A 24224-nucleotide genomic window follows, 5' to 3' on the forward strand; every position below is an offset into this window, starting at 1 on the left:
ACAGTGTTCACGCTATTTTAACTATATAGATGCCTCTTTCTGCAAGAGGTAAAACCACCAAAAGAAGCTAGAGGAGGGGATTAATCAGTTTACAATTCGCTTTTTACACATTTGACAGCAATTTGTCTAGACTAATTTTCACATTAGTCAGATCCAGATGTTTCAAAGTGCTATTGGGATCAATGGAACTACAGGTACATAAATCACTGCACGATTGGGGCCTTACTTAGGCCCCCCCATCCTGTAATCAAATGTGCATAAGCAGACTCCTCTGCCATCACAAAGCCCCACGGGAGATAGAGCTTTGCTGGATGTTTGGGTCCACTCAAGCAGGGCTTATTGCAGGATCAGGCCTTAGGTTTTGCTATGCTGAAAAATACTTTTATAGCCATCCATTGGTGAGCAGAAAAACCCTGTGCATTTTTTAAATGATTGATTTTGAAGAGTACATACTATTTAAAGAGGGTTTTGTCAGAAAGTGAAGCAGTAGGAGCAGAAGGAGAGGAGTCTGCTTTTTAGACTACTGTACATTGATCTGGTCATCTGCTCTAGTAGTATCTTGCATGGAAAATGAGGTCCCCAAAGTGTGGGGCACACCTCCTTAGGCCATAGCAGGTCTGGGCCAGTCCTCATAGGGGCATGGAGGGAGCACAGGCCAGCCCCACCCACCCCTGGCCCCAGCTCTGGCATCACTCAGCAAGCCATACCCAGCTGCCAGCTCCCACATTGCATCCCGGTTGCTCCTGCCCCCAGCCACAACCTCAGCCCCTTTACCCCTGTCTGCGCCCACCCCAAAGCCATGGGCTACTCTGGAGGAGGAGGGGTGCAGAGAGGGGTAAGGGGGGCAGGGAAGACCGCTGTGCTAGAGGAACATGCACTCACTAGACATATACTACATAGATTTTTAAGGCCAGAAGGGACCATTGTGATCCAGTATGACCTCCTGCATACCACAGAACTTCCTTGTATTAATTCTTGTTTCAAGTTCAATAGCATCCCATTCATAATTTCATAGAATTCATGTCAACATGGAAACAAAAAGCAAGAATACATTTCAGAAAAATCCCAACCCAGCCAAAATAAACTAAATTTTTATTATGGAGACAGAACATGAAGACATATTATAGCACCAAAATTTTCAGAGTTGGGAACCGTATTAAGGCATCAAAATAAATGGCCTGATTTTCAGGGTTGTGGCGTTCACCTTGAGTTCAATTGGTGCTGGGGATGTTGAGTGCCATTGGCCTCGTTAGCACTACAAAAGTAATTTCCCCTCTTTTGATATTCAGCCCTTCTGGTCAAATGTTGAGACTAGGACACTTCCACCTTAATTGAATTGGCCTCATTAGCACTGATCCCCCACTTGGTACGGCAACTCCAACCTACACACTGCTTACTTTATTTTTCACTCCATGCATCTGATGAAGTGGGTTTTAGCCCACAAAAGCTTATGCCCAAATAAATTTGAGTCAGTCTCTAAGGTGCCACAAGGACACCTCATTTTAATTGAAAATAAGGCCATTATTTAAGTGCCTTAATATGGATTTAGGTGGTTGGACCAACACCTAAACCATGTCATGAGAGCTACTCACCACAAGTGTGCCTCCTCCTAGCCACTCTGGGGATTAATTCTTTACGGGTCTGAGTCTTTTCTACTGCTTGCTGCATACATTGTTGCCCCTGTCTCACTCTTTCTGAATCAGGGTGTTCCCTCTTCATGAGGTTATCCTCCAGCCAGGTCATCAGGTATATTTCCCCCTTCCAGTGTTACTAAAGTCTTTCCTTTCCCACAGCTTTTCTATTCACTGCTCTTATGGTGCCAATTCCCCAGTGGCTGGTAGGGGAGACCATGCCCCATCCTCTACTCTGGGGGTTAGCTCAGGAACCCTCTCATCAGCAGCTACTGTCTGTTCCATTGTAAACCTTACTACCTTTTCCCTGAAGCATTCCTAACCTTCTAGCCCCTCCCTTTCTCTAGGTTTGGAAGCCACAGAACTTCCTCCTTTCTGAGAGTAACTGTAGGTTACTTGCCTCTCTAGCCCTTATCATACCACCTTTCTTTCTAGCCTTTGTCAGTAATCAGTTCCCTGGCTTTATAGAAGCCCTGCCTGTTCCTGCACAGGTGAGCTTCCCTTAATTAGGGCTTTCCTAAGGGCCTTCATTTTCCCACCTTGCAACTTAATAGATTAATTGGCCCCTCTGGCCTACATTAACCCTCTCAGGGCGAGTGTGGGGAAACACATCCTATCACAAAGCAAATCTCTGGGGAAGAATAAATGCTAAACAACAACAAGCTAGACTGGTACTGCTCTCTGCACAGAACTGTCACTGCAGACCAGCTCACTAAAGTGAAATCTGCTAAGTTAAGACAGACTATTACCAAACACAAAAAGAGTGACCAGGAAATCCACATCAGATTGCACTTCATGTTGTCATTTACACCTGTGCAAAATGGGTATAAAATGCTACCATTATGATTTGATTGCATCTTATGCTCACTCTGCACTCACTCTGCATGAAGGTAAATAACTGCATAAGGTGCACTGGAGAATGAGGGACTGTGAGTAGAAACTGAAAAAAACACAAAGCACTGTGCAAAGCAAGGTCCTGGTCCTGTGAGCTACTCCATGTGGGCAGCACTGTGTACCCACTGATTTCAGTGAGGATCTGGGCAGAAGTCTGCCCACACAGAACAACTTGGAGGAGCAATACTCAAGAAAGGAACAATTGTACAACAAATATGACAGAGGTGAAACTGCAACTGAGAGACAGTTCCTACTACAATGTATAAAATACAACAGAGGGTGGGGGAAAATATTTCATCAAATTATCAGAAATGATCAATGACTTTCCATCATAAGACAATGAGGATATACAATGCGTGAGCCCTGGAGAAAGGAAAGAGACAGCAGAGATAGCATCACACACTATAGCAACCTGCTACCAAATCAGAAATGGGCAAACACAACATGAAGCCCTATCCTGGGTAGATTGTTCTATTGCTGTCAGATACTAGTTGAAGATTCTGTTTCCTTTACATTTTGGCAACATTTATATAACTTGTCATGCCAATAAGGTATTATCAAAATGAAGTGGATTGAACTGACTGTTTTCCTACTAGTTGGAGACATGAAACATGTATATCCCCACTCATCTAGGAAATTCCAGGTCTATCGCCAGAGTAGTTTCACATCTTGACTCTCCGTGAGAAAAGAAGTCAGTGCTTAAAAAATCCCACAAAGTAACTAGAACTCCACTATTGTCTTTCTTCCAATACAGTTACCCAAGTGTAGTTATTTATATCTATACAAAATGGATATAGAACAAATAAGAAAGGTGGAGTTTTACCCCCACTTTACATTCACTTTGCATAGGTGTAAATGACTGCACAGAATGTAGCTGCTGGAGAATCTGGTGCAGTGGATCAAATTAGTGCAAACGCTGTTGAATTCAAGAGAAGAAGGTGCAAAGGCCATTCTTTTTATTAGGTCAATACATACATTAGAAATACACAAGCTTTCTGGGCAAAATTTCAACTAACGGGTCTTAAATGTTTAGTTTCAGCCAAAAAATCACATAACTCTGTTTTATCACAAAAGGCAAAGTATTTCTAATATCTTTCAGTAACACTTCCATGGGGCACAGGGTCCAACAGTTAGCTTACTGTCTAAAACAATAGCGTCATCAGAAAAGTTGCAATGCAAACTGTACATGGTTCCCTACTTGCTGATAAGAATTTGCCATTCCTTTTTTCGCAGTATGATTTTCAGACAAGATTTGTGTGATGCCAGAATAGATCTATTTCAATGTGATGTTTTGAGGCCCACTAGAAACATCAAAATATTAGGAACAAATAGACTTCACCATCAGCAGTCTCTCCTCTATCTTTCTCAACTCCAAAAGAAAATTCATTTTAAAAATTCAGATTGTCTGAGATGCAATCTGAGTAACATCTTGGCACTTTTCACTTTGTTCTATATGTTGGGCTCCTGGTTTTGCATTCAAATCTCAATCCAATCATCCACTAGCAAGCTAAGTTAGGACTCTAACATTACCTCCGTCTGGGAAGAGAATTAATAACAATTTCTCCTCAGACTCTTGGCCTTTAAAGGGCTCAGGAGAATCTAGAAGTTATCTTGAATTTAATTGTTCCTTGTGCAAAGCCCTGTATTCCCCTCTGGTTTAGTCCATGGAGAGGAATCTGTACCTGTTTCCTGATAGGAATGCAAAGGCCAGGAGTCGACAAAATTTGCCCTAACTAGCTAATGCTTTTGCTCAAACCCTCGGATTCTACAGAGGCGTTACCTTTTGACTAACTTTTCATCATAGTTTAGTACAGATTAACTCATGTAGGCACCAAATACACATAACTGGGCTGTGCAAAGATTTTCCCTTTATCTCCTATCTATCATACAGATCACATCCATACTCCCACTCCCTGACCTTTTTATACTGGTCACAGCAGAGCTTTAAAAAAGAACCTGCTTTACTACACAGATGTGCAATCATTTTTGAAATCCATGTGGAATGTTCTTACCCTCTGTGTTTCATTTCACAATCTGATGCCATTCAAAAATAGCAGTCTTCCTTCTGTGCATCATGCTGCACTAATGTTTTTGGGTAAATGCTTAATCTAAAATCATCCATTCCCCATGTAGATCTTACAGTGGGAGGAGGTGCTCAGCCAAGGACTGATACATAACAGTTCCCTTTTCAAGGGACAGAGACTATAGGAGGCCCTGCACTCAGGGGACCATGGGAGTGAGCTGCTTCCTTCATGTGCACCAGGGATATGCATTGTCCTAAGGGGGTTGGGAGAAGTTGGGACCCAGGAGCAGGCTGGATAATCCTAAGAGATGCTGAAGAGCTCAGGAAGGGATTGCATGTCCTCTGGGGCACGCACACCCACTATTCAGATATGTGCCTTTCTGGAACACTCTAACCCTTAATTATGGGGGGAGGGATAGCTCAGTGGTTTGCACATTGGCCTGCTAAGCCTATGGTTGTGAGTTCAATCCTTGAGGGGGCCACTTAGGGATCTGGGGAAAAAATCAGTACTTGGTCCTGCTAGTAAAGGCAGGGGGCTGGACTCAACAACCTTCAGGGTCCCTTCCAGTTCTGTATGATAGGTTTAATGCAATTTGAAATCCCAGTTGAAAGGCTCTGTATCAGAGCAAAGTTTTATTCATTATTATTGTTGTTACCATGTATTTTACAAATAATTTCAAATATACATCTCAGATTAGATGCCTGAAATCACACTCAATTTTATCAGTGACAACCATCTCTCAGCTTCTCTCCTCTAGGACAAGATGGGCCCATTTCCCCCTCCATCTGCCTGGGTTCTTTCCTTCCCTTTCTTTATTCTTGGGAGCATGCAGAAATCAGCAAGAGCCAAAGATTTGATCCTGAAACATTTACTCTGCAACAAGTCCTTACTCATACACTTAATCCCATTGAACACACAAAGATTGCAGGATCTGTCCCAAACTCCTGCTGTAGCTCAGCAATTTAGTGTTTTGGAGCAGCACTATATTTGTGTTGATTTGTCTGCAAACATTTTTATGTTTTACTGCTATCATGAGGAATAAAGGACCATTCTGTGTTCTACCATATAGTCTTTGTATCCTGAAGTAAAATCACATATGGCAGACTTCCTCTTGCTATATATAACACGTGTAGTGAGAGATAAAGCATGTTTTCTTGCCAATTCTGAGACAGACATTGCAGATGTGTAATATTGTTAAAGCTAGAATGTATGTGTTTTGCACAGAAGGAATTTCCCTACAAATTAATTCCCAATAAAGGTAATTTCTTCAGAATAAGCACTGGAATCAACTGCTGCAATACTGATTAGCCTAATCAATCAAATTATTATTTTTGTAAAGACTGTTTAATAGCAGACAATGTATGTCCAAATCCAAAATGTATAACCCTTATGCCATGGTTTTTGCATTTGTTATATATTTTTATTATTGCTTTTATATTTTTAGCTAACATAGAAGTTGCTAAGTAGTTGCTAAGTTATACCATTATAAACTAAGTTGAAGTTATACCAATATAAAAATATGGGTTCTTGGAAAACTATTTTAGTAAGAGCCTACAATTAGTGTCGAGCAGCTATTGTAACCACTTCCTCTCCCCCGTGATAGTTCGTTACAGATAAGGACAAAGTGATGCCAACCACTATAGATATAATATGTAAACCCTTACATTACTACAGTATTCAAGTTCTGAATTCAAACAAGAAAAAAAATCAGGGTATATAAAATGCAAGTTACTCATAGCAACTTTAACCAACCCACAGTGCACAAATAGGGCCAGATTCTGTTTCCCTTTATACTGGGATAAATTCAGAGGAATCCCACTGACTTCAGTTTAATTATTCTGAACTAACTGTGGTCCTAACTGAGAACAGACTTGTACCCACTGTTATCAAGAGGTGTATTTAAAAACCTACCAAATAATCACAGAGGAATAATCCTTGCACAGATCTCCTCCCTCTGAGCAGAAGTGGACACTCAGCCTCCCATATGCTACTGATCCCCGCTTCTAGAGTCTGCAGTGGGCTCTTGGATCTGGGGTCTGTTTTGGGGGAAGAGTTGGAGATAGGGTATGAGTGGGGGAGGATTAACAGGCTAGGGCCAAGGACAGAGGGTGGCACATTATTACCCTTCCATCCCCATGAATCGTAGGCAGAGCTCCCCTCCCAGGGCTCCTATTGGTATCAACAACCAGGAAGTATGTTGCCAGGAAGCTGTAGGATGTGAAAGGGAGTCAGGAGCCTGAGCTGGTACAAAGGCACAAGAGCCTTTGTGTGGACGCGCCTGGCTGCATAGATCCCTGGGACTCTCCCATGACTGTAGGCCAGTCTAATGGCATATTATGTAGAGCAGTGATTCTCAACCAGGTGTACGCATACCCCTGGGGGTACGCAGAGATCTTCCAGAGGGAACATCAACTCATCTAGATATTTGCCTAATTTTATAACACACTACATAAAAAGCACTAGTGAAGTAAGTACAAAGTAAAATTCCATACAGACAATGACTTGGTTATACTGCTCTATATACTATACACTGAAATGTAAGTACAATATTTATATTCCAATTGAACATGTTATATGGCAAAGAAGAGAAAGTAAGCAATTTTTCAGTAATAGTGTGCTGTGACACTTTTGTATTTTTATGTCAATTTTGTAAGCAAATAGTTTTTAAATAAGGTGAAACTTGGGGGTACACAAGACAAATCAGACTCCGGAAAGGTGTACAGTGGTCTGGAAAGATTGAGAGCCACCGATGTAGAGAGTACAGAGTGGGCAATCACTGTCTCCCAGGTGGGACAAGATTGAGGAATTGTTGAAAAGAGGCCCGTGCAACATAGTCTTCCTTTATAGTTGAGAATGATCTTGCCCAAAAATTAGGTATTGAGTTTGCATTTCCTGCCTTTTGTGTTTAAATATTTAGCCCTGGTAGGTCTATCATATGAGGTTGCATTTACATTATTTTAAAGAAAAAAGGAGAGAAAATTAAAAATGTGGATCTACAGAGTTGGGCATTCATGTGTGAAAATTACACATTCTCCCCTGTGTGGGAATAACTTCTATAGAAGAAGTTGCCTTCAGATTCTTCTGGGTCAGAGCAATCCCACCACTTAAATTGTAGATCCTTTGTAAGGACCTGCACATATTGGTCCTTTGCTGCCTACCCAGAGTTCCATCTCCTCCTACCCACCCAGTATTTTCAGGAGCTCCCTCTAGAACAGCTGCCCCAAGATCCTTCTGAAGATCCCACAGCATGAAGAGGAAACCGCACAAGTTGATACAGCTTTGGACTGTGTTCCCATCCAGACTAAGGGGTTGAAGTATCTGGTGGAACTCAGCCAGCTTCCCTGTCCCACACCCTCTAACCCTCCAGAGCCAATATCTGCAGAGTCCCCATGGAGGGGCCTCTGGGGGCTTGGGGAAAAGGGGGGAGCATTATATAGAGAAAAAGTTCCCCTTTCAAAGGCACAGGCTCCCGCTTGCAAGACCTGGGTAGGAGCATGAGGCCCTTATTTTTGAAGCAGGAAATGGAAGTTGGAATGTACCAGGCTATGAGTGAAGTTGCACTGAAATGGGCTGGCCAGGCTAAAGCAAGGGACAAGGCACTAAGACCAGAATCATGAAGAGTGTCACTAGCTTGAGGAGAAAAATAAATCTGGATGGGGAACTGGATGGGCTCTATGTATTCTTTTCAAATCTAACTCAAGCTGGTAGTAACAGAAAGTTTCTACATTACTGGGAGGGACACGTATGTGAAATGGGCTGGTGGTGTTCATCTAGTTCCTATTGGATAAATGTATGCACCACAAAACTGATTCTAATTGGAATCCTTTATTTCAGTCTCAATAGAAAGACCAAGGGTTGAAGTGGCATGGAGAATGAACTACCCTTTCAATAATAGAGGTGGGCCTTTGAGAACAGGATTATGGTATGTAGGGAGAGAAAGCTTGCACTGTCACTGCATGGAAATGGAAGACTTGAATCTCCATGGCTGTCAATCCAGCACTTTTCACGAGTATTTTAATTTTTAAGAAAACCTCTTATTTCTATCCTTCTGGAGTGAATACACAGTAGTGTACTTAGTTATTCTTGTATTAGTCTTGGAATGCAACATGTGTGAAAGGATCTGAAATGAGAGATACAATACATAGTAACAACTTTGGTTAGAAGATCTAGGGGCAGATTTCATGAACTGAAGATCAAAATTTTTAATGCTTTCGTGTCAGTCATCACTCAGCTGCACTCTCTTCTTGTACACTGAAACTTTCTTAATGTAGCTGGCACTGCTAAAATTAAAATGACCAAATTCAGCATTTGTGAGACTGATGTGGTAACAGAGATGATCAAACTAAACTCTGAATAAGTACTGAGAAGCCCAATAAGATCAGCTGCTCTTTGAGCTGTTGCAGTCCTTCACTTATCATTGACATTTATTACCTCAATTTATTACCACTGGCAATAGTAGCTTCATGTTCTTGCCAAATACTTTAACCACTCTGGTCAGTTATCGTTCCTCATGAAAAATAACCTAACAGCAGAAATGCACACAAAAGAGATGGCAGATCACACTAATGAACAAAATGCAGTGAAGAAATTTCCCATCTTATTGTAAACTAATAGCTTCCATTACATCATACTGTGTATGCAGTGTAATGTGTATATGTGATTTTTTAAAAAATAATTGATTGTGTATGATTTATGTAAAGATGTGAGGGAAAATAGGACAAAAATGCCTGAATTTGGGAATTTCATGTCATTACATGATAGTATTAATACAAGTATCATAATGCATTGGTTATGACATGATTGTTATTAACTCCTCTCAGCACAGATGCGTCTGTTACACGTTTTTTTTTAGGGTTTCTGGAGCAGTTGCTCCACATCACAATAGTAAACAAGTCTGCCAGCCAGGAATATTTCTCAGATAAAGCAAAATGCCAATATATTATACTTCAAAGTGGTAACATACAGCATAATAGTATAAAGGATAAAATGTCAGGGAGCATTTCCAAAGAAAATGTTTCTCTAAAATTGGATCTTTATGTGAAGTATAGATGCTGACCAGACAGGGAGAATCCAGTATGTTTTAATCTAAATCACATGCAATTTCCAGGATTTAAGATCAAATAGTAACAGTATGAAAAAGATTTATTGCCTTACATTGTATCAAACATACAATCAACTATTTAAGAATAAACAAAGAAAATGTCTTTATTTGCTGATAATCCCTCCACCCCACCCCCAAAAAAATCCAAAACCCAACTAGAGTAGCGGTTTGAGGTCTCCACTCTGCAGGCTAGGATAATGCCAGCTTGTTAAAATAGAGACATTATTCAAAAAAGATAGAAAGAACTGAGACCTTCTGAATCTGTGACATACAAGCTATTGCAGCTAATCTTTTCACCAGACTTCGAAAGTAGGTGTTGTACGGGGAACAAGTAAAATTTGCCTACTCCTCCTGCCCTTTACCATCCAACCACTTTCTATAGATACTAAAAACCCTTTTTGATACTTTCATTTATGTCAGCACACACCCTCTCCCTCCCCCATGTTTTTCCTTTCCTTTTGTTTACATGGCTTGAGTGAAATACACAGATGTTTGGAAATATGCAGGCATATAAAGATATGTGGGTACGTATTTTAAGCACTCATAACTGATCAGAAATTTAACTTTGATCAGGGCCGTATTAGGTGGGAGCATAAAGTCTGAAGGCACTATTTACACTTTGTTTTGCAGACCCCGAAACCACAAAAATCTTGACCTGGCTCCATGTTTCATTGAATAACTCAGATCAAGTTTGTCAAAAGGTTCACCGTCGTTCTTTAATCTTTGAAATAAACCTACTCCTGTTTGTGGCATTGCATCAAAATCACACAGAACTTGCAGTTGGGATGTGAAATGAGATTATTACGTATGTCAGTTTCCATTGAATTTCAGTTTGCACTTTTGAGTTTTGCAAACCTGAAATTCAAAGAAGCTCAGGAGGGGATGCAAACCCAAACAGACAGCAACTGAAAGAAGGAGAACTGGGACTGCTGCATTTAGCACAGCTCCACTGAGAGGTGCATTTAGAATTCCCTTTCTGTTTTGTTTTCACTATATTCTTTCCCTTCCAGAAGTTGCACAGAAGAACATTTAAATTATATTCAGTTGTAACCAAGCTAATCATGATGTCACACATTTGGATTAGAACCTAAGCAACAGCAATGGACAACATCTCCAAGGAGGGATAAGTACAGTTTCAGTTCAAGAACAGAGAGAGAGCAAGAATAGAGACTGAAGAAAATAAGGATGATGCAATGGGAGCCTTTCCACTGACTTCAATGGGCTTTCAGTCAATGCCTATGAAGCTATTCCTCTCATTGCAACAAACCCTTCCCACCCTCCTCACCTTCCCACATCATATATATCCCTAGGGTGACCATATTTCCCAAAGAGAAAATGGGACACCACATGGAGCTGGTCTGAGCCCTCCCTGCCACCCTCCTCTGAGAGGCTGGGGTCGCTGGAACTGTGCCTCTCCCCCCGTCTCACTCCCATGAGGCTGAGGTCCCTTGTCGCTGGAACCCTGCCTCTCCCCTCCCCCGCCAAACACACACAAGAGGCTGTCGTTGCCGGAACCCTGCCTCTCTGCCCCACCACCACCACCCCACCCTGCCTCCCACTCTGCAAGGGGCTATCAAGGGGCCACCCCGCACATTCTTCCACACCACACTCCACTTTTTGACAAAAGTGGGCATTTGTCCCGTTTGCTCTTGCCAACTGATCAAGTGCAAATGGGACAAATGCCCACTTTTGCAAAAATAGTCGGGACAGCTGACTATACTGCTGAAATACATCTGCTGAAATGATGAAGAGATGTGGAGCCTGCACAAAAGAAGATAAAGGTATGGAATAAACAAGAAATCCTTCTGTGGAGAAGTTCTATAGCAGTGGCTCTCAAACTTTTGTACTGGTGACCCCTTTCACATAGCAAGCCTCTGAGTGCGACTCCCCTTATAAATTAAAAACACATTTTTATATATTTAACACCATTATAAATGCTGGAGGCAAAGCAGGATTTGGGGTGGAGGTTGACAGCTCGCAACCCCCCATGTAATAACCTTGCGACCCCTGAGGGGTCCCAACCCCCAGTCTGAGAACCCCTGTTCTATAGGATGTAATGGATGATTAAAAACTTTCTATAAGTTTTCAAACCCATACTATAAAAATCTTCAGAGAAATGTCTGCAGAGTCCTACTAAATTTCTCTAGAACCTTGTGAACTTCATCCCTATCCAATTCTATGGAACCTTTTCATATGATGAGATAAAAAATAAAAAAAACTCATGGTCAATTATCTTAAAATAAATACCAGTTAATGTGAAGTAGTCTTTATTTAATAATGTAAACTTTTACTACATTTCGTTTAATTTTTAATTATTGTAATGTATTAAGCCTATAAAATGAACAAGCTTATGACTAAGTGTATCTATATGTGTATGTTTCAGAGGATCATTTAAGATCTGAAGCCTACACTAACTTACCTGTGCCTCTTTGGTCTAGGAATTGGGCCAGAAATCTCATGGCACAGGCTTTCTTGTGAGATTTCTGGTACTTCCTGGTTCCATCCAGGTAGGAAGTATAATAGATAGGTTTATGGCAGTATTCCTTTACTTCTATTTCCAGCTGAATCACGTAGTGGAGAGGTGTGTGGAAAAAATCCCCCAACAAAGAGAGAAAAATTGTTATAAAAAGACTCCAAAGAGAGACTGCTGAACTTGAATTAATATGCAAATTAGATACAATTAACTTAGGTTTAAACAGAGACTGGGAATGGTTGGGTCATTACACTAATTGAATCTATTTTCCCATGTTAAGTATCCTCACACCTTCTATGGGTCATCTCGATTATCACTTCAAAACAATGTTTTTCTCCTGTTGATGATAGCTCATCTCAATTGATTGGCCTCTTACAGTTGGTGTGGCTACTTCCACCCTTTCATGTTCTCTGTATGTATAAATATCTTCTTTCTGTGTGTTCCATTCTATGCATCCAATGAAGTGGGCTGTAGCCCACGAAAGCTTATGCTCAAATAAATTTGTTAGTCTCTAAGGTGCCACAAGTACTCCTGTTCTTTTTGCAGATACAGACTAACATGGCTGCTACTCTGAAACCTATAAAAAGATGGGTCTCTTATTTTACACAAACCTATTCATTCTTCCCTAGGGCCAGAATTTGGTTCTTAGGGTCCAGTTGAATTGACCTCAGTCCACATTGAATAGTGCCTTACTCTGGAAGAAGTCCCACTGATATTAGCTGGATAACTGACAATGTAAGATACCATTCAACATGAGTAGAGGTGGCTGAATCTAGACCTCCATGCTAGAGTGAGACTTTATATCTAGCTCCGAGTATTGTCATTGCATTACCATGGGAGGAGCCTAGGAAGGAATTGTGTCTCTGAGAGTAACACTTTCTTTCCTATTTCCCCCTTGTTTTAGCATGCAGTTTATTTCCCACTACCCTTTGTTCCAGCTCAGTTGTGCTGAGTGGAATGTTGCATGCTTGTACATTTCGGGGACACAGTCTCCCCACCCAACTTGTTTGCAAGGTAGTAGTGCCCCTGCAGAACCTGTTCTCCCCTCTTGTCCTCACCCAACCCCAAACTCCTGATCCAGGTAAGCTTTGTGTGGCCTCCCAGGGGGTGGGGCCTTACACCTCTTACTGCTCTGCCAGGATCAGTAGGAACTACATTATAATCCAGTCCTGAACTGGCAGGTGCAGTTGGAGAAATCTAGTAATGTGTTAATAAAAAGCCTGATTAAGTCCAACAAACCTGCCAGAACTTCATAAGAAATGATGCCTTCAGTCAAATTGTGCCATGGTATAAGTGGCAAATGCCTGCTTGCACCCATAAATGGGAATTTAATGCGTAATCTGTCATGCATGATAATGAAATTTTTACCCCAATGTTTTATATATTAGAATAATTTTCTGATTAGGCTCTGCAGAACAAAAGCATTGTATGTTATTACACGCCATACTATGATGAAGAGATATTAACATAACATCTCCATTTTTATGTTGCTAGGCTATTGCAGTTAAAGGTAAGTTCTTGTTCTTCCTTTACAAAGATAAAAAATAAACAAAACAAAACAAAACAGTAAAGCAGTACTGCATTCATTGGAGAACTATGCAGCAATCAAACAGAGCTCATATTTTTCAGTTAACAGACATATTTTAAAGACATGTAGCAGAAAGTTAAAACCATAAAAGGGATATAGCTTTTATGGTAGATACAAATCTACCTATTATCTCTATGATGGTGGTGTGACATATATATATATATATGATATGGTACAGCAGAGGAATCAGCATTGTCCAGTCCGCCATTAAATTCAAAATCTGTGATGATTCTTGCAGTACTGCCTTCCTTTTTCTATATATATTTAGAAGGGCAAGGTGAGAAATGGAGGTACTAAGCAATAATCATCTCTCCTTATAAAAAAAACAATACTGACAGAAATAACCTCCTGAATTATAAAAGTCATCACTGCATAGCTCTGGAGAAGGGATTACTAGTGAGTCAGTTTATTAGAGCTTCCAGAGTTTGTACCTTACTCCGGAGACATTTTAGTTACAGGCTAATCAACTGGAAAAGATATTTGAAGGAAAAGGATATCCTAGTTGATATAGTTCACGAAGCATTAGTTAAGCCTCATGAGTCTGATGGACAACAAATTATTGTTGAAACAGCTCAAATCTAGAAAGCATTTTTCTGTGTCATTTGTTCTTCTTTGTCACCTAAAATAGTTCTGCAGCATGCATTTATAGTCTATATTTATAAAGGACAAATTTATTCTCCCACCATTTTGCTTTATGTATTTTTATTTTTTGCTTCTTTTTTTTTTTTTCTGAGATGAGAGACAGGAACCTGCAATCTCTCTGACAACAGCCATATTTAAAACTGTTATAGCCTGATTCTCATTTACTCTAAGGCCACTTTACATCACTCTGGCAGAACAAAAGGGATTTAAGAGAATGTAAAACTGTAATTTACACCTCCTTTAAGACCCCATTATCCAGTCAGGATGGTGTAAGCAGCATTGGAGTAAATGAGGATCTAGCCCTAAGTGTTTACTATTAATATTGTACTAAATGTGCCACTTTGCTACAAACTTATAGCTTGAGACATTCAACCTTGTGACCCAAACATAAAAGAAGGGCTAGGAAAGGATCTTTTGCAAATAAGAGGATGGATTATTCAGTACCAGATATATGGGCTATGTGGGTTTATAGAGTATATGTATACTAATGGTATCTGGCAAGTAGCTAAGCATTTTTATTCAGTACCATCCCTCAGGGTACTGGTTAAAATGTCATGTGTTTGTTTTGTTTGTTAGAATAAGATTTCTGTGAGAACTGTTTGGATCAGGACTGGCTCTAGGCACCAGCAAACCAAGCACATGCTTGGGGCAGCACAATTTCAGGGGAAGAATTCCAGAAACCCTCCCACCTCCCCGCTTTTTTTTTTTTTTGTGCTCCCCGAGGTGTTCTTTTTTTTTGTTTTTGTTTTTTTGCTTGCGGCGGCAAAAAACCTAGAGCCGGCCCTGGTTTGGATACACAATCTGGCCAGGGGATCTTCACAAGGATTCAGAGCCTGAACTTGCTTTTGTTGAATACAAGGGCCTTGCCTTTGACTTCAATTACAGGACAATGGGGACTTAAATTAGAATTGGGTGCTTCTGTCTACATGAAGGTGAAAAGTTATTGTCACTGCTTCGGGTACTTGTTTTATCACAATGGTCTATATTTATAATTAACTTTTTATTCCTATTATGAGTACAAGGGAACAAATATATTAGAAATTATTTGTATTTTAATACATTTTTCTCCTGGTGAGTCTATTTTCACCATAAAGGAGAGGATTTTCAAGGCTGCCTAGGGGATTTGGATGCTTTGAAAATGCCACCCTAAGAATTCTCATTAGTCCTGATCCTGCACCATTGAAGCTAATGTCTTGAGTGGGAGCAAAACCAAGCCCACTTTTGCACTGCTTTATCACCAGGGTTGAATGCCATTTACTACCATATTTCTCAGAATTCTTTCTTACAGATAATTTGTATAGCTTCTGTGTTACTGCTAGTAGAGTCGCTGTATTTGAGATTAAAAATATTTAAATCTTGTGATTTGACACTCCTCTCCCCTTCTTACCAGTTTGCATATTTATCTATAACAGAGAGCCATCCTGCAGGTGAGTGTAATCTTATTGTTTTCTCCATTAGCCTTGCTCATTTGAAGCCAGATGCTGCCGCTGCCCTTACTTACATCAGCCCATTGACTTCAGCTGCACTACTCAAATTAGCAAGTGCTGCAGGTTGAGGCTGTTTTTTATGTTTTATAAGTCTCTGGAGACTTCTGAAATTCCTCTTGTTCAGGAGTTTAAATATATTGGCCATAGAAAAATGAAGCAAGTGTTTCATGGGCTAGCTTTGATATCACTAGGTACCACTGGGGATGCAGCCTATAACTCAACCCCCCAGTTTAGAATCCCCATTGTTGCCTGAATCCCATCACTGCTATGGATAACCTAGGTTTTAAGAGATTTGTATGAATACTCCACTGCCTCCTTCTGGTGGGCTCAGTAGCTTGTAGATGTGGAAGTGTTTGTTGATGTGTTGTCATAGGAACGTTTTCTGATTGGGTTAGCTGCCCTCACAGCCAGGATTTGTGAATTTCAGGGGCATGGAAAACCTGACATGGACAAAACCTAATTACACTACTTCTCTCATTTTTAATGTTTACCTTTCTTTCTCTTTTATTTTCTTAAAGTGACACATGTATCCACATCAGCAAATTGATATTCCCTCTGAAAGATAGGTGAGTACTTATGCAGTTTAATTAACAGGAAAGGAAATATAGTTATTTACATAGGATCTGACTGTGTCCCTCAGTTGAATATGAAGAACACTCTTCATGCAGAGATTGCACCGTGTGGAAGCTGAGGTAAGCTACCTATGCAGCAATGTTGCTCCCTCCTTGTGAACTCTACAATGGGGTCTTTCAAAGCAGTTGCAACAATTCAGATATGTCTTGAAAGGGGCAAATTCTAGACCCCACCGTCCCCTCAGCCAGGACCCTGTTCCAGTCCCCGTTTGTAGCACCACTCCGTCCACAGGGACCATGGATCTCCTTCTCCCATGTCTCTTACCCACACAGTACATGAACTGGTGCCACCTGCAGTTGAGTTCTCAGCAGACTCCCCTGCGCTGTACCATACAGGAACAGACTCCCCTGGTGTGAGGTTGCAACACCATCTGGCCCAGCTGCTTCTCCTTCTTGGACGGAGGGGCGGCTGGGTCAAAATTCAGTGGCGTTGCAACCACGCAACTAGAGCAATACTCCGGACTGCTCCAGCAACAGCTGTACTGATTTAGTACAGGGCCACTGCTTAAAAAGGGTCAGCCCATGCCCCCTCCCCCCAGCTCTATGGCCTATTTTACTTTGAGCAAGTGCAAAAACCTTGGGAGGAGATTGTTCCCATCCCCCCCATGAGCACCACTGTCTAAAAGTCAAGGAATCTAAGTGCAAAAAAGGAGTGGACCAGAGCAGAAATGCCATAATATAATTAGAACAGTCTAATCCTGTTCACCTGTTCCCTGGGGCCCCTTCCAAGGTGGAGAACTTCCTTTAAGGAGGGTCCTACGGTCAGCTCTGCTTCCAGGAATTGGCATGCCTGGAGCCTGAGCTGGTGCAGAGGCACAGGGCCTATCTGATGATGGTCTTGGTCTTCCATGTATCTGCAGAATTTGTGGACAAGACATAGAGACTTAGGGTAGGATTTTCAAAAAACATGCATCAGTGGCCTACCTCTGCTCCTACTGAAGTCAATGGGAGCAGGGTTAGGCTACTGATGAGTACTTTTAGAAATACTACCCTAAATGGTTTGCCCAAGGCCACACAGTAAGTCAATAGCCAAGTTGAGAATACAACTCCCATCCCCATGTGGGATTCAGTACACCACAGCAGCTCTCAATATATCCAGATGGACAGCTCACTTGCCTTTCTCTAATTATCATACCCTGATTAGAATTCAGAGTAAAGCTTAGCTGATAATAGAACTAATTCTGGTTGGACTTTTTCAAGGCACTAATATGCTGTTACGTAATCAGCTGATTTAATCTTTTCCTATAGATGCATTTCTTTATTGTAAATAGATACAGAAGTTTGCTACCAGAGGTAATTGTTATTCTTTAATAATAGAAACCTGGACTGTTTATTCAGAGCCAAGATTTTTATGACTACTGAGCCAGCACTGCCCAGTAATTAGATCTGAAGCTCATGGCTCTTTATTATTCAGCACTGCTTTATTAGAAGGATTTCATATATGTCTATCTATATTGGTAAGCCCAAGAAGATTTTCCTCTTTTGAATATTGAACATCTGAGAGGATTTTAAATTAATAACAGCGCAATTGGTGTTTGTAGGATGCTTTTAGTGAAATAGTGATATACAGTGGACACTACAGTGTAGCTGGTCAAAAAATGGAATTTCTGTCCCATGGGAAATTCCAAGATTTCACAAGTTGGTTTAATTTTGAATCAGAACAAAAAGTTTAAATCTTAACATTTTTCATGAAAGAAAATATTCCAGAAATATTTCACTTTGATAAGGTTGAAACGTTTTGTCATTTTGATTGTTTTGTGGCATATATACTATAAAGTGTAAATGATAAGGTTAAAACAAAATGTTTCAAACTCCTTGAAATGTTTAATTTCAATAATTTCTCATTGAAAATGATGAAATTGGTATGTTCCCATGAAATGTTTCTATTTCTTTGAATCAGCATTTCAATCAGATGGAAAACTGTTCTGCTAGAAAATTTTCAACCAGCTCTCATATACAGTGATATTAGGAAGGAGCTATGACTTTATCTTCATACTAAAAGCATGTCAAATTTAGTGCCTTCACTTGAAAGGTTTTGTACTCCGCTATTAATTATTATGACAATGTCTAGATTTGCCCAGTCAGAGACTGGGCCCTCCTGATGCTAAGCACTGTACACTCACATAACAAAAAAAGACAGGTCCTGCCCAAAGGGGTTTACAGTCTGATTATTCTCAGTCCATTGTATAAATGGGGAACGTAGTCACAGATATCAGTTCTCTTGTCCAAGGTCACACAGGAAGTGTGTTGTAGAGCAAGAATTTAACCCCAGATATCCTTGGTCTTAGTTATGTGCCTTAACCAGAAGACCATCCTGCCTCCTATTTGCTTTCAAACCCTGTGGGTTCACACCTTCAAGGGTCTGAGTTTCAGGTTTGAACAAAAATCCCCAAATTTCTAAATGAAACTCCATCAAAGTCACTGAGTTTTCTGGGGTTCCTTGATATCCAGACCATGAGAAACTGCCTCATTTATGGTTCTTCACTGAACTCACAAGGATAAGTCCAAATTCACTTGAAACCAGATCTGGGTTTACTAGAAAGGTTTCTGAATCTTTCTACAAATCTGAGCTGGGTCTTCAGTTTGTAGTGAAGCTCCAAACCAGGGGAGATTAATGTGTTTCATACAGGATTGAAATACTGGACTGTTGTCTTTATAATGAATTTTTATTCACAATTCTGTGAAAGTTTAAGCTATTTTACCAAGGTTTCATCATCTGATTGAACGATGTGGGAAGGTGTCTCTTTGGGTCAGCATTTTTAATGGTGACTTTACAAATATTTCTTTTTTTCATAAATGTTGCTATGGTTGTTCCATTTTGGAGGTGATTTTATGATCCTGTTTGTTGCAGGGAATGTGCATTCTTGGGCAAGAGAGATTTCCCCAGAAGTAGGGTAACAGCATATTGGAATTAAAATGCAAGGGTTACATTAAGATACATACAATATAACACTATAAATATTTTGTTTAAATGACACAAAATTCTACAGCATAAGGTATGTAAGGGCAAAGTAGTTCCCTATCCTGGGGTGGTTGCCTGTGAGTCCCTCAGACCTTAATCACAGATCAGGCTATTTCAGGCCACCACCTATAATGCTGTTTACATATATTTACAGTCCCTCAGCCAGCTAGGGTGACCAGGTGTCCAGTTTTTGGCCAGAACACCCAGTCAAAAAGGGGTCCTGGTGGTTCCGATCAGCACTGCTGACCGGGCCGTTGACGGTCTTGTTTGTGATGCCGCACAGCAGGGTTGGTAGGCTCCCTGCTAGCCTCTGTGCCATGCAGCTCCTGGGAAGCAGCTAGTATGTCCCCCCTCCGGCTCCAACATGTAAGGGCAGCCAGGGTGCTCCCCACGCTGCTCCCGCCCCAAGCACTGGCCAATGGGAGCTGCAGGGGCGGCACCTCCAGACAGGGCAGGGCACAGAGCCGTCTGGCTGCGCCTCCGCATAGAAGCTGGAGGGGGGACATGCCGCTGCTTCCGGGAGCTGGCCACCTGGAGCTGCACCCTGACTCTCTCCTGGACCTCAACTCCCAGCCCTGATCCCCCTCCTGCCTTCCAAACCCCTCGGTCCCAGCCCAGAGCACCCTCCTACACCCCAAATCCCTCATCCCTTGCCCCACATCAGAGCTTGCACCCCCAGCTGGAGCCCTCACCCCCCCCCTGCATCCCAACCCACTGCCCCAGCCTGCAGCCCCTTCCCACATCCTGAACCCCTAATTTCTGGCCCCACCCTGGAACCCACACACCCAGCCCAGAGCCTGTACCTCCTCCCACACCCCAACCCCTTGCCTCAGCCCAGAGTCCCTCCTATACTCCAAACCCCTCAGCTTCACCCCCCCCCAGCCCAGGGCCCCCTCCTGCACCCCAAACCCCTCATGTCTGGCTCCACCCCAGAGCTCACCCCCCCCCCGATAGAGCCCTCACCCACTCTAACATCCCAACCCACTGCCTCAGCCTGGAGCCCCCTTCTACATTCTGAATGCCTCATTTCTGGTGCCACCTCAGAGCCTCACCCCCCCCCCCCCCGAGCTCTCACCCCCTCCTGTACCCTAGCCCTCTGAGCCATGCTGGTGAAAATGAGCATGTGTGGGGAGAGCAAGCAACAGAGGGAGGGGGAAGGAGTGAGTGGGGGGCAGGGCCTCAGAGAAGGGGCAGAGCAGGGACGGGGCAAAGAAGTTGGCAACCCTACAGCCAGCTCAACCTTGCTTCTGGGGAAGGTGGCGAACACTGCTGTCACCAGTCCTGCCTATCTTTGCCTTCCTGCAGGCTCTCAGCTCCAAGTCCCCTCACTACTACTTTCATCTCAATTTATATGCTCCCAACTGCTGGGGTTGCTTTCCCCTCAGATTAGCCCCTCAGCTGTAGCTCCACTCACTTATTGATCTTCCAGTTAGGTCCCAATTAATCTATATTGGTGGGACTTTGAGTGACAGATTGCTGAGTTGGCTCCTGACTCAGTACACCCTGTTACAGCTCCAAATTTACACTAACTTCTATTCCAAAATCATGCAATTTCTGCAGCTAATCAGCAGCCATTTCTAGTGAGTGCTCATTTATGTTTGAAGGATTGGTAATGTGTATAGGACAAGATCCCTGGGGTGCAACCTGGGGCTGCTGTGCCCTTTTCCTAACTATTCTGGGTTGTCTCTCAGAATGCCTTACTGATGAAAAGCAGCAACCCCCTCCAGGTGCTGTTACCACTCAGTACAACTGCATGTGGAGCCCCACACCCTGCTAGATTGCATGAAGGCTCCCAGAGCCACTCATGAATCACACAGAGAAAGGCACCAGCAAGTTCCCTCCAGCTCCTTCGGAATATACCGTCTTGCACTGCTGAAGACCCTTTCTTGGGCAATGCAAGTTTATTAATTAAAACCTGAGCAGATTTACCAAACACTTCAGACAAACTTGCTGGTAAAGATAAACAGTAAAACAAGTTTATTGATTACAAAAGATAGATTTTAAGTGATAGGCAAAAAAAGTCAGAGTAGTTACCAAAAGAAAATAAAAGATAAGATTGAGAATTTAGACTGCATGCTTATTAGACTAGGCAATATCTAGACTGAGCAGTTCTCACCCCAGTGGATACTGCAGGTTGGGTACAGTCTTTCATATGCAGGCTCTCCTTGTCAGCCTGGGGACCCATCTCCTTAGCTCCAGCATTCTTGTTGCCTTCAGGGTAGGTGGGGGAAGAGACAGGACCATCCATGCAGCAACTGTCCTATACGGTAACTCCTCACTTAACGTTGGAGTTATGTTCCTGAAAAATGTGACTTTAAGTGAAACAATGTTAAGCGAATCCAATTTCCCCATAAGAATTAATGTAAATAGGGGAGTTAGGTTCCAGGGCAGCTTCCCCTACTCTGCAAGCACCAGAGGCAGGGGGTTCAACCTTCAGCCCGCCCACTCCACTCCTTCCCCCAAACCCCCACCCTTGACCCACCTCTTCTCCCCCCCACCTCCTCCCTCTTTACTTCTTTTGCTGCGTCCTCGCTCCTTCCCCCTCCCTCCTGCCTCCAAAATGCCGCAAGCCAGCTGATTGCCGCCGACAGGAGGCAGGGGAGGAAGGGGGGAGGTGCGCCGAGTCCTCGCTCCTCCTGCCTCCCTCCTGCCTAGGGCAATCAGCTGGCTTGTGGCATTTTGGAGGCAGGAGGAACGGGGAAGGAGCGAGGACTTGGCGCGCCTCCCCCCTCACTTCCCTGCCTCCCGAACACCGCAAGCCAGCTGATTGCCGCCGGCAGGAGGCAGGGGAGGGAGGGGGAGCCTGCGCGCCAAGTCCTCGCATCTCCTCCCTCCCTCCTGCCTCCAAAACGCCGCAAGCCAGCTAATTGCCGCCGGCAGGAGGCAGGGAGAGGAAGAGGAAGGCGCTGACCTTCAGAGTCTGCTGGCTGGCGGGAGGCACTGAGGGGAAGGGGGTTTAGGGAGGCTGCCAGCTGTGGAGAAAGCAGTCAGCCAAACAATGTAAGAGTGGAGCATTGCACAACTTTAAATGAGTATGTTCCTTAACTGATCAGCAACGTACCAATGAAAGAACATTAAGCGGGATGACTTTAAGTGGGGAGTTACTGTATTTTATATCCTCATTCCCTGTGCTTGGAGAACACAAGTCCAGGCATGTCTGGTGGACATTGCTGAGTCACCATGCAAGGCTGAGCAATTCCCCTGGTGTGGCCATGTGCAAGTGAGTAATTGAATTTTAACTCCCATGCTGGACAATGGCTGCTGATGGGTGTTTGACACCCACCCAGGGGTGTTGGGTTGCTACCTTGTTGTGGTCTCTGAGGATCTAATATCTGGGCGATTCCTCAACTCACAGCATATTTTAGTGACAACCATATAACAGTCTCATAATTTCATATGCACTAATGGTATACATATTTAGATAGAACAATGGCTTTCAGCAGATAATAACCTTTCCCATGAAACCTTACATGGTATGCTTTACCGTGAAATATCACAAGTATATGTAAATGATGAATATGGGGATTACAGGGTGCTCCCTTGAGGTATAAAGTGTCACAATGTACATCACAACAGTTGATATAGTCCTTAACTTCCATCTCACTTCAGTACACATACACTGAAAACTGTAATGTTAATAAAACTTCAATAACAACATGGCAAATTCAGAACTTTTTTCGTAGTATTCTAAATGCAGCAGTAAGCAAGCTCTGTTACCTCCTAGTAATTAGCTTTGACATCCAATGCACACTCTCTATATCAGTGTAGGACATACAGTTCATAATTCTTGTCTCAGCCTAACAAGAACCTTTAATTGAAAAGAATGGAAAATGAGCCTAGGTTATGAATAGCCAATATGCTGTAGGTTATCACTGATCACTTGTTCTGGTATGAAAAGAGGAGTCAGATATATGTATTTAATAAGTCCGAGTTCACTATGGTGGAAGTGGTTAAGAGCCTGATTTTCAGAGGTGTTTAGCACCATTCATTTCACCTGGAGTTATGTGTTCTCAGTACTTATGACAATAATTTGACTATGATAGGGAGGTAGCTTTTTCTAATTTAAAGGGCTAATCAAGAAAAAGCATGAGGAAATAATGAAGCTATTGTAGATCTGTGGTCTTTCTTTCCAATCCATTATTTTTATGGCTAATATGGTAATCATGATATCACTATCACCTCATCACACACACAAGCAGCTGTTTGTGTGCATTCCTGCAAACACAATGCTGTGTGCCTGCATTCTATCTAGGACAAAACCTGTGGTCCTGTCTCAAATAAAATTCCTACTGACTTCAATGAGAGCTTTTCTTAAGTAGGCACTATAGAATTCAGTCCTTTCTGAGCAGCCCCACTTACAGCTCCCTTAAAATGTACTATGACCAAGCGTGAGGATACTAGGTAAGAAAATTGTACCTAGATGACTGTCCCTTGTCAAGGAGCTTATATATTTATGCAGGCCATGCCCCTGAACTCATTGGCCATGCAATGTGTGTTTTTCCTTGGCTCCTATTGAGGGAGACTTGCCTTTCTACAATGATTTGATAGAATAGGGACTGCTAACTTCCGCTCCCCTGCTTTCTTCTGACCTCTGGTTTTCTGGCCTACTGATTTTGTAAGAATATGGTCCTATATAGCTGTTAATGTGCTACAGACTGATGTTCTGATGTCCACAACAGCCTACTGCATTTCTTTAGCTTTCCTTCCAGTTTAAATTTTAAATTTAAATTCTGCTGGCTTCATGTATTTCCAAAATCTGTTTTTTTTTAAAGAGGCATAGATAGAAGTTC

The sequence above is a fragment of the Trachemys scripta genome, chromosome 5 (genome assembly GCF_013100865.1).
Source record: "Trachemys scripta elegans isolate TJP31775 chromosome 5, CAS_Tse_1.0, whole genome shotgun sequence".
NCBI lineage: Eukaryota > Metazoa > Chordata > Testudines > Emydidae > Trachemys > Trachemys scripta.